Here is a 9,669-nt window from a genome sequence, read left to right as displayed (position 1 = left end):
ATATATATATATATATAATGTCATTTTACAAAACATCCAGAACATGGAATGCATTTTTTATTTTTAAAATTTCATCAAGGGGGTCAGTTTTGGGCTGTGAGCCTTATGTTTGACACCCCCCATGTCTAGGACATAAAAACATCAGAAAGGTTTGACTTATGCTTGAGAGCCATAAAGAAAGGCAAAAAAGATCCCATAAAAACAACACTAACAAAGAAAACGAATAATATGTCAGGTTCCGTATACAGCACCGCATGATGATGTCTTCGAGTTTCAACGCTGTATGTCGGAATGATGGAACAACACCTTCTTAATAAATTTATTGGGAATGGAGAGGTAACCATGAAACGCTGTAGGTTGAGTAAGTAGTAAACTGCAGCTTGTTTTGTTATTGTTATATTAAATGCTGTTATTATTTTAAAGGCTAAGATAGAGAAGAATAAAGAAAGGCTGCACCAAAATGCCTGAATTTCTTGTTACTTGATCAGTGTCTCTTCATAATGACCATCTAAATAAACTTGAACAACTGAAAGCCTCATAAAATCACTGGCCTCCCACACAAGTATCAGGTTAGAAAACATGGAATGAATGGAACACAACACTAATTTTGACATGCACAGTAACTCTGGCTGCAGCTCACCATTGCTGAGGATGATGGAGTCAGAAGTGTTTTAATGAGAGAAGCATATACATAAACTAAACGGACAGCTGAATATCCAAATGTTCAAAGCTGCATGTAACCAGCTCCGAATGAGATACAGTTTCCACTCTGCCAGCTCATAAACGAAGAACACATAATGAGCACAAAGCAGAGACACCGGACATCTGGAGGAAGCATATGGATATCTGTGTTAATGGTGAGCAGATAGACCATAACTCCAACCTTTAGACAGTGTTTTAGCAACAGCTGGAACCCAATAATCGCCGATTGTTCAGAATTGCAACTGCTGTGTGACAAAGAAAGACAGGAGGAAGTGGTGCGGGGATAACTGTGGAGTATTCTTTGAAACGCGAGAAATAATCACTGAACACAAGCACACAATTACGATGGGTGTATTTGTGTACTGGTTTTCACCATGGTACGGGGACCAAAAATATCATGTCCTAGATGAACTATATGGGTATTATGCAGATAACATATACCATGGAGAATAATCACTGTTTTTGAAATTTCTGTAATTCCCAACTCAATCTGTGTGGAGCCTCATTTATGCTCTTTTTTTTAACAAATGTCACCGTCATCCACTAGGGGCAGTGCTAAACTTCTTTAGTGCCTTTAGAATCACAACCAGTTCATGTCCTGTTTTGTTCCAAATGGTTCTTTGTGAGGTCCCAGTCTTCAGAACCTAGTGAGGTAACGCAACCGATGTCCTTGAAAGTGAGAACACATTAGCACAGTCACATCAACCTTTCTTCATACAGTTCTTCCAGTTCTGTTGTTGTAGTTTCAGTGTTGTTGGGGGCAGTGGTGTCTTGGTAGTTAAGGAAGCAGACCTGCTTACTTTGGTGATGAGGTAAAAGAGGTCACACAAGTAGTTTACTTTTCTTGTTTTCTTCTTGCTTCCTTTATTATTGCTTGTATTTCATGTTAGCACATCAGCGCCCCAACAATTTCTACTGCTACTGTTCTGTTTCCCGCTTTGGGGCACACATCTGTTAGCTCTCTAAAAATGTACGAAAATGCAAAAAAGAAGTTCCATTAAAAAATACAACTTTAATGACAGGATAAAGGGATAAAAGAACAGATAAATAAATGGAGAATTGACAACCCTGATTTTTCCCATTAAAGTAAAGAAATTCAACTCATCATTGGGATGCAGCCATAAATTACTTTCTCTTTGGGTTATCTAAAAGGTTGAAGGCCAAAGGTTTTACTGCTCCAAATTGAAGAGGTGGTGATGTGGTAAGTGTTGACTTCCTGTTGGTTGGCTGCGATCAAGCTCTTGTTATTTCAAATGACCCCAATTGTATTTCATTGGTTTCTTTCATTCTTGCCAGATAGTTGTCTTCCATAAAACATCTGCATCGCATCCTGTTGTGATGTCCCTTTCCAGATGCAGCTGATTTGTTGCTCCTATAAAAAGACATCTGCCGAGTCACCACGGTGAAAGAGATGTAATTAAAAATAACGTATTTGCTGTGATTGTCTACAAGGGATTTTTGGTTTTGACAGGTGTGTGGAATAATTGGTATAAGTGAAGGATTTTTTTTTTTGAGAATCTGTTTGCTCCCATTTATAAAATATTTATTGGAATATGTTTAACTACTACAGTATTCCAGAAATTCACTGCAGTTACTTCTTACTCTATTGCCATACATTACTATTGAAGGAGCTGAGGTGAAGTGGCTCTGTGCATTTTATGACTTAATCAAACCAACAGACAGCTTTATGATGTCTGTCATGTCTGTCGCTTTTTTTTATAACTGATATTGTGTCCATGACTGCTTAACAGAGTGATCTACTGCTGTAGTATTTAGTCTCAGCTCTGGAAAATGTAGGTATTTCAGTCCTGAACGGTAACAATGAAATACTTGTATTCATGCTGTGGTCGCACTATGCACTTTATATTCAGCAGAGAAAGAAACCCGTGGCTCAACATTATGTGTTAAAAGGACGTGTTTATAGTGGCACTCACTATCTATCTCCAGGTGCATGTGTGTGTGTGTCCGCATTTGTGTATCTGCGCACACTCCTGTCTTGCCACAATTCCTTTCCCTCTCATTAAATTTGAGGGTTAAATTTGCATGTCCTCACCTTCAGTGGGACGGTTATTTATATCCAGAGGTGTTTCCTTTTCTGTAGGTGTGTTCTTTTACAAGACAGAGCTAGTGAAACTGACAGGAAGTGAGGAGGAGAAATAACAGGAATAAAGACCATAGAGAGAAAAAAACCGACGTCCAAGTCTGAGAACTGCAGCATGGGACACTGAAGGCTTAGCTGTGAACCCCATACCAAAAACTGCTCTCTTTTTTGGTCCCAACAACAAAGTTCTCAAAAAACACCAACCATCTCCATGCCCTCTTTCAGGACATCCTCAAATCTCCTCTTTCCTGGCTGCTCCATCTCGCACATCCTTGACTAAGATGTTCGCTCACTCTCCTCAACACATGTCCAAACCATCTCCACCTCACCTCTAACCTCATTTACTGCTCCACCTTAACTATACCACTGATATGCTCATTTCTACCTCTGAGTGTCTCACCATTGTCTTAATAAAACATAATCATCCACCATACCCACAGATCAGGGTCAGGTCTTTGTGGGAGGTCTCATTAGTATTGATTTGTTCATTTGTGTAGCTGACAATGATTTTCTGTCTGTCAGTAATCTTGATCTCAGGTGACCAAATCTAGGTATCGTCTCAAATGTCCTTACAGATATGACTTCAAGTTGCATAGATACTGTATGTTTCTGGCTGTTCTGGTTACATTATAACTTATCATTATATTACAAATTATCATTCTTGATTCCTTGACGTCCCCTCTTTTTCACCGTGCATTCAGTCTCCTACTCTCCATTTATCTTAGTCCTCTCAGTGTGTCAGTGTATATATTGCCATCATCCCACTCAGCCACAGTATGTCTGCTTCTCTAGGAGTAAACACAATCTTGAGAGGCCGTGGTTTAAGCAAAATAAGGTGAGCATCTGATCAGCGAGTCCTTCTGGTGCCTAAAGCTGTAGGTTGTAGGAAAAGAGTGATTTGTTTAACAAAAAAAGTACTTTAAGCAGTACAATAAAATAGAATGCAATAACAGTGGAAGGCCAATTTGTAATGACTGACGACGTTTTCTTAATAAAAGTGATTTCATCTGAATAAATCATCAATGCTTTCAATAGCTAGTATCAGTAATGTGTGGACAGGGGAGGCATTGTCTCCCCTTCCATCATGATAAAAAATAGAAAAAAAGTACATAAAATAAATATTAATAATTTCCACTGATCTGTGTTAACGATGCATTTACAGTATGACTCTGCACAATTCTGACAATTGATCAAGTAAAAATTGCTGAATTTGAGTATTTCCCGATCAAATACAGAGCAGAAATCCCGGGTGAGGCACCGGGGAACTATGCCTCATATCTCACTGTGCGATCCAATACAAACTGGGTCGCATGACGCGTGCCCATTTCTGTTCCTCAGCATATTGCCAAAATTAACTTTACATAAATATCTGTTCTTAAGTATGACTCTCTACAGTCTGTGTAATGTCTTTAATGTATGTGTGAGAGTCCTGCTGATGATACAAGAAAGTGCAGAGAAAACTCAGCATGGGAGGCAGGCAGTACTGTGCCTTACCACAGGGGGACGTTTGAAGGTCAAAATTAAATTTGTGCCGCACTCATCTCTATATTTTATTTGTTTTATTTAATTTCTTGTTTTTCTTAAGTTTTTAGTTTTTGCTATATTGCAAAATAAAGCAAAAACTAAATTAAAATACATTATAAAATAATTGTACATACGAAAGACAAGATCGTACACAGCATACTATTGGCTAATACAATGCGTACTATCTGTACTATTGGCTAATTGAGCATGCTCTCATGTTCCTCACTGATTGGCTCATGCATCATAGCATCTCTCAGCATCTCCCCTTATCTGTCTGATAGGTGGTCCAGTCATGGTACTTGTTTGAAAAAAAAAACAACTCTAGGTGGACCTCCTTGTATGTCTCATATGGTAAACTATGACAGCATGAGGGGTTGGAGTAATACATATTAAATGTTGTTACTGTTATCTTTAAGAGCCCCTCACCACTGCTGACTGCTATTGCTGTCCATGGGGCTGAAACCTGGCTCCTTTTGAAAACTGCACCACCATCATCTTCTCTGTGACAAATGTTTCCAATGGCTTCATAACAGCTCTTGGTTTCTATCATGATACACACCCAATGTATAATATTTAAATATTTTATCTGTAGTGGCCTGAGCTATAAATTATTTTTGGTATATCATAGCATACTTTCTTATTGTCAATAAAAGGCTTATAGAATGTATTGCCTGTAAGTCTTCCAGATTTTTTTGACTTCTGCACCTTGTTGCTCTTACGTACTCTTACCAGCAACTGAATCTGGGTCATGTGAAAGCTTATAGCTTACTATCACATGGAAAAAATACAAAGTTACAAAAAAAAAGAAAGAAAGAAGTCTCTGCTTCTGTATCTTTGGAAAAATAAATCAGTGACTAACTGTGAAAACCCTGATTATGGAAGGAGCTGCTACACTAAAATGTTTATTAAGTGTAAATGTGATAAATAACTAAATTATAATAAAATAATGTTCTTATGTTTCTTGTTCTAATCTTTGCATGTAAAGACCTGGCCATCATTGCAGACCGGAGCTGCTAAACACTCACTTAAACTCAGACATTTTGAAAGAGTCCTTGTGAATCTTCCAAAGTTTGTGCAAAATAACTTGTTAGAAAATGTTACCGTCCAAAACAGAAACATAAGTTCCTTGATATAAAACACAAATCTATACATATGGTTATTTCTGATGCTACTGTTACTGTTCAGAAAGAGCCTCTGACCCCCTCCAGTAGACACAGACGTCTTCTGAATGCCTGGTTTAAAAAAATAAATAAATAAAATAATTAACAGTACCAAGAGTTATCAGTTCTTTTCAGACACATCCTGAGAAACACTATCTAACAGATCATCTTAAGCTTGGAATAGAGCGTGCTACTTCCTAACTAAAATCAAATGATTTGACTCTTTTTGGTTTTTTTAAACTACCATTACAGAAAACTAAAAAAAAAACAATCAGATATTTTGTTGCTATAAAACAATTGTTTTCAAGCCAGACTGAAATCAATATGTATCTGTAATTAGGAGCAGGAGCAAGTCAAGTCCGTCCAATTACAGGCCATGTAATGAACCACCTGCTGTGAGACTGTCACTAAATGTTTGTCAGCAAAGCAGAAAAGCTACCCACTCCAGTAAACACACACAAAAACACACAGTGCCTCTAATACGCAGAAGCCCAGACGTAACGTACCTCCAAAAAAAAGGATAGAGAGAATATAAAAAAAAACATGCTACATAGATCAGTGAACACAATTGTATACCTAATTGTAAACAAATGAGAGACGAGACCAGAAAGAAAAGAATGAGTCCCTGCTGTGAAAAGTGGCATTAGCACGGAGTTGTTAATACAGTTCAACAAATGGCTGCTTTCGATTCGCTGTAAATAACTCACCTTAAAATAAACTGAAGGGATTAATGATAAAAGAGAGAACTTTATTGCCTAAGAACACGACACACACACGCACACACGTACACACCGGCGTATGTCTTCCCATCTTACCTTTTATCTCCAGATGATAAATGGTGGCTGTGAAGAATTCTGCCTTAGACAATGTTGCCAATTTTCTCCTTCTGTGGCTTTCAAAGTCCAACAGATATTTTTTTCTGAACTTTCAATTCATCATCTTGGACATTGTCCATTCAACTGGCAGAGATAATCCCAAAGGGCATGTTCATTCTCCTCAGATGTACACACGGCTACATGCACACACTTGCCGACACATGTAATGGTACAATTTGAAGACACAGAAGCCACAAGGGCAGTTCAAAAAATTCTGAGAGCAAAATTTCCAAACAAAAAAAAACTAAATTACAACTATTTTGCTACTGGTCACTTATTTAAAATCACCCAGTGACTGAAAACAGCTTGATTAGATTTTTCCTTAAGTTTATCATGTTTTCATTTTCTATGATTTTAAAGTAATTTTAAAACTTTTAAACTGATCATAAAACCCTAACCCAGAAGTTGTACACAGCAATTAGATGATAAAAGATAAATACTGTAGGTAAATTATAAAGCTTTATGTTATAGAGCCTTATGATTTACTTTTTATATCTAAATGTTAAATGAAAGAAAATACTTATGTTAGGCAGCTACTCTGTAGTTGTTTGGTTGTGGATAATTATTCAACCCTACATTTTATTAACACTTATTATTTATAATTCTAATAAAAAATGTAATAATCTGGTCCAAAACTTCAATCTTAACCTGGTGTTTTTTTTCTATATCCATAAATAAGTTCTTTCTTTCTAAAAACTCCTGAATGCATTACTCCTAATCATGTGACAGACCAAACCTAAGACAAAAAAACAGTTTGCCAAGAAGCAAATACATCCGTGTGTGGCGAGGGAGGCAGAAGCTGTGAGAGAGCTGAGCAAACAGATACTTGTTCTGAAGACTCTTGAAGCCCTTGTGAGGATTTGTTCCAGACGTTTTGTCAATATTCTGTTGTGACTTTCCAGAACTTTCCAGGTAAGACTCACCAACTGATACTGTGGCTACAGCACAGACAGATCTCCACTGAATTGGTGTGCAGTATGACAGATGGTGGTTGGTGGAGTGGAGTTGAATATTCAGGAAATAAATAAAACATTTATCCTTGAATTGAAAAAGTATTGTGTTAAAACTTGTGAAGTTAGAACAGAGTGATGCTATATTTTAAATATAGGCCTGAAATTTGTCTGGTTGCAGAAGGTTTCCAGGCTGCTTCTGAATCAGTTCATGACTTCAGTACAATATCGTCGTATTTCATTGTTCTTAACTGTTGGTTAATGGTTTTCATGAATCATTTCATTATTTTCAAAATAATGCAAAATAAAGACACAGTATTTGACAGTAATGCACCATTTTAATTATTTGTGAGAAGACATTGCAGATGGACAAGCCGGTGTGGTTTACCTTTAAACAGACATAGCTTCTCACATTATTTTACACCAGGAGTGTCAAACATATTGCCCATGGGCCAAAACCAGCACACTGGGGTGTTCAATCTGTCCTGCTTGAAGAACACTTCATGTTCAGGATATTTTCTGTAAAATTATATTTCATTAAATATAAATACAATAATAATTGATATCTAATCTTCTTTTTCTTTCGGCATTGTCCCTGCCACAGTGAATCATTGATTTTCATCTCTCCCTGTTCTCTGTATCTTCTACTCTGACTCCAACTATCTGCATGTGAACCAAAATGAGTTTGACACACTGCTTTAGATATTCCTCCACCACTTAAGACTAAAAGTTTTAATCTGATTAATCACAGAGTAGCTGTAATTGTGATTGTTCAATCATAATTAATCAAATGTAATCATGATTAATTATAAAGCTCTATTATAGCACACCAGGAAACTGACTCCAAATTGAAGTTTCACATTCACATACACATACACATACACATACACATGCACATACACATGCGTTGAGATGTTTTTGAGGTGAAATATTTTACCCCTGGGTGTGTGCAAATACAAACATATGAATAGACTATGTATGAGAGCAAGAACGAGTCAATAGACTGTGGAGTTTTGCTATATACAGTGTGCATAATTCTGCCTGTGCATTGAAATGCATTTAAATTTTTCATGTGACTGATTCCATAAATGATTCAACTTGATTAACGTTATTAACGTATTATAACGTCATTATAATGTATTATTAATTAATGTTAATTAATTCACTCTGACATCACACTCTCATACTGTTTATATTACACCGAAATCTGTGTATGATCTATACCTCAGCTGGAAACAACACTGATGTCAATGAGTGACAGCAGTGATCAGTTTGGTAAATGTGTCTCAACTTCTGCAGATTCCAACTTCCACCACACACACATCATCATGTTAGGCTGAATGAGGTGCGTGGACAGCAGGCTTAAATTGTCTCTATAAATCATTTTTTGGATGGCTCTAAATCTGTCTGGCAGCCATAAATGCACACACACACATATGTAACACACCCATATGTATGTACCCAAACACATGCATGCCTTTACCATCTCTCATATAAACACGTAATCCCACAGCTCCATTTTGGAGCATGTGTAAGACATCAACTTTTTTTTTTTTTTTCCAGAGACTGCTGTTATTTTCTACCTCACCATTGCCTGTTCAGCAGTTTTGCCAACTTGCCTTCCGGTGTGCAAAATGAAATGTTTCCTCTGTTGAACTTCTTCACTTTAACTGTTTTGGGCTCACCCACATATTCTATGCCAAAAAAGTCAGGCTACCTGTGATGATATGGTTTCAGGTGCATTCACTTGTATCAAATTCCAACAACAGAAACCGTAATGTATTTCATTATGAACGTTTGTAAAAGGATCAATATATTTGTATATATACTGTACATATACATATATACATACACATATATGTATATATACATACACATATATGCATATGTATATATATTATGGCATGCCTTTCAGGAAATTAATTTTTGAATATATATAGAAAAAGTCAGAATATATATACAAAAACCCTGAATATATATACAGAAAGTCTGAATATATATACACAAAGTCTGAATATATATATAAAAAGTATGAATATATATACAAATATCCTGAAAATATATATATATAAATATAAATATAAATATAAATATATATAAAAATATATATTCAGAAACTCTGAACAAAAATCCGAAGCCTATTTGAACAAACTACTCTTATCGGGGCGGAGCTACGCCTGCTACCACCACCGGCAAGACTCCTGTATGTTGTGCCCACGTAGCGGGGTGTAAAAAGTATTTTAAAAAATAACAGCAATGTGAGACAAGCAGCTTCAATATAAAAGTCTTTATTTATTCACTCTTTATTCACTCTTTCTCTCTGCTTCTCTTCTCCCCTTTTCTCTCTATTTTTTTTT

This window comes from Cynoglossus semilaevis, chromosome Z (assembly GCF_000523025.1).
Source record: "Cynoglossus semilaevis isolate Cse_v1.0 chromosome Z, Cse_v1.0, whole genome shotgun sequence".
NCBI classification, from domain to species: domain Eukaryota; kingdom Metazoa; phylum Chordata; class Actinopteri; order Pleuronectiformes; family Cynoglossidae; genus Cynoglossus; species Cynoglossus semilaevis.
The sequence above is the reverse complement of the archived record's forward strand: the minus strand, read 5'-3'. Positions refer to the sequence as shown.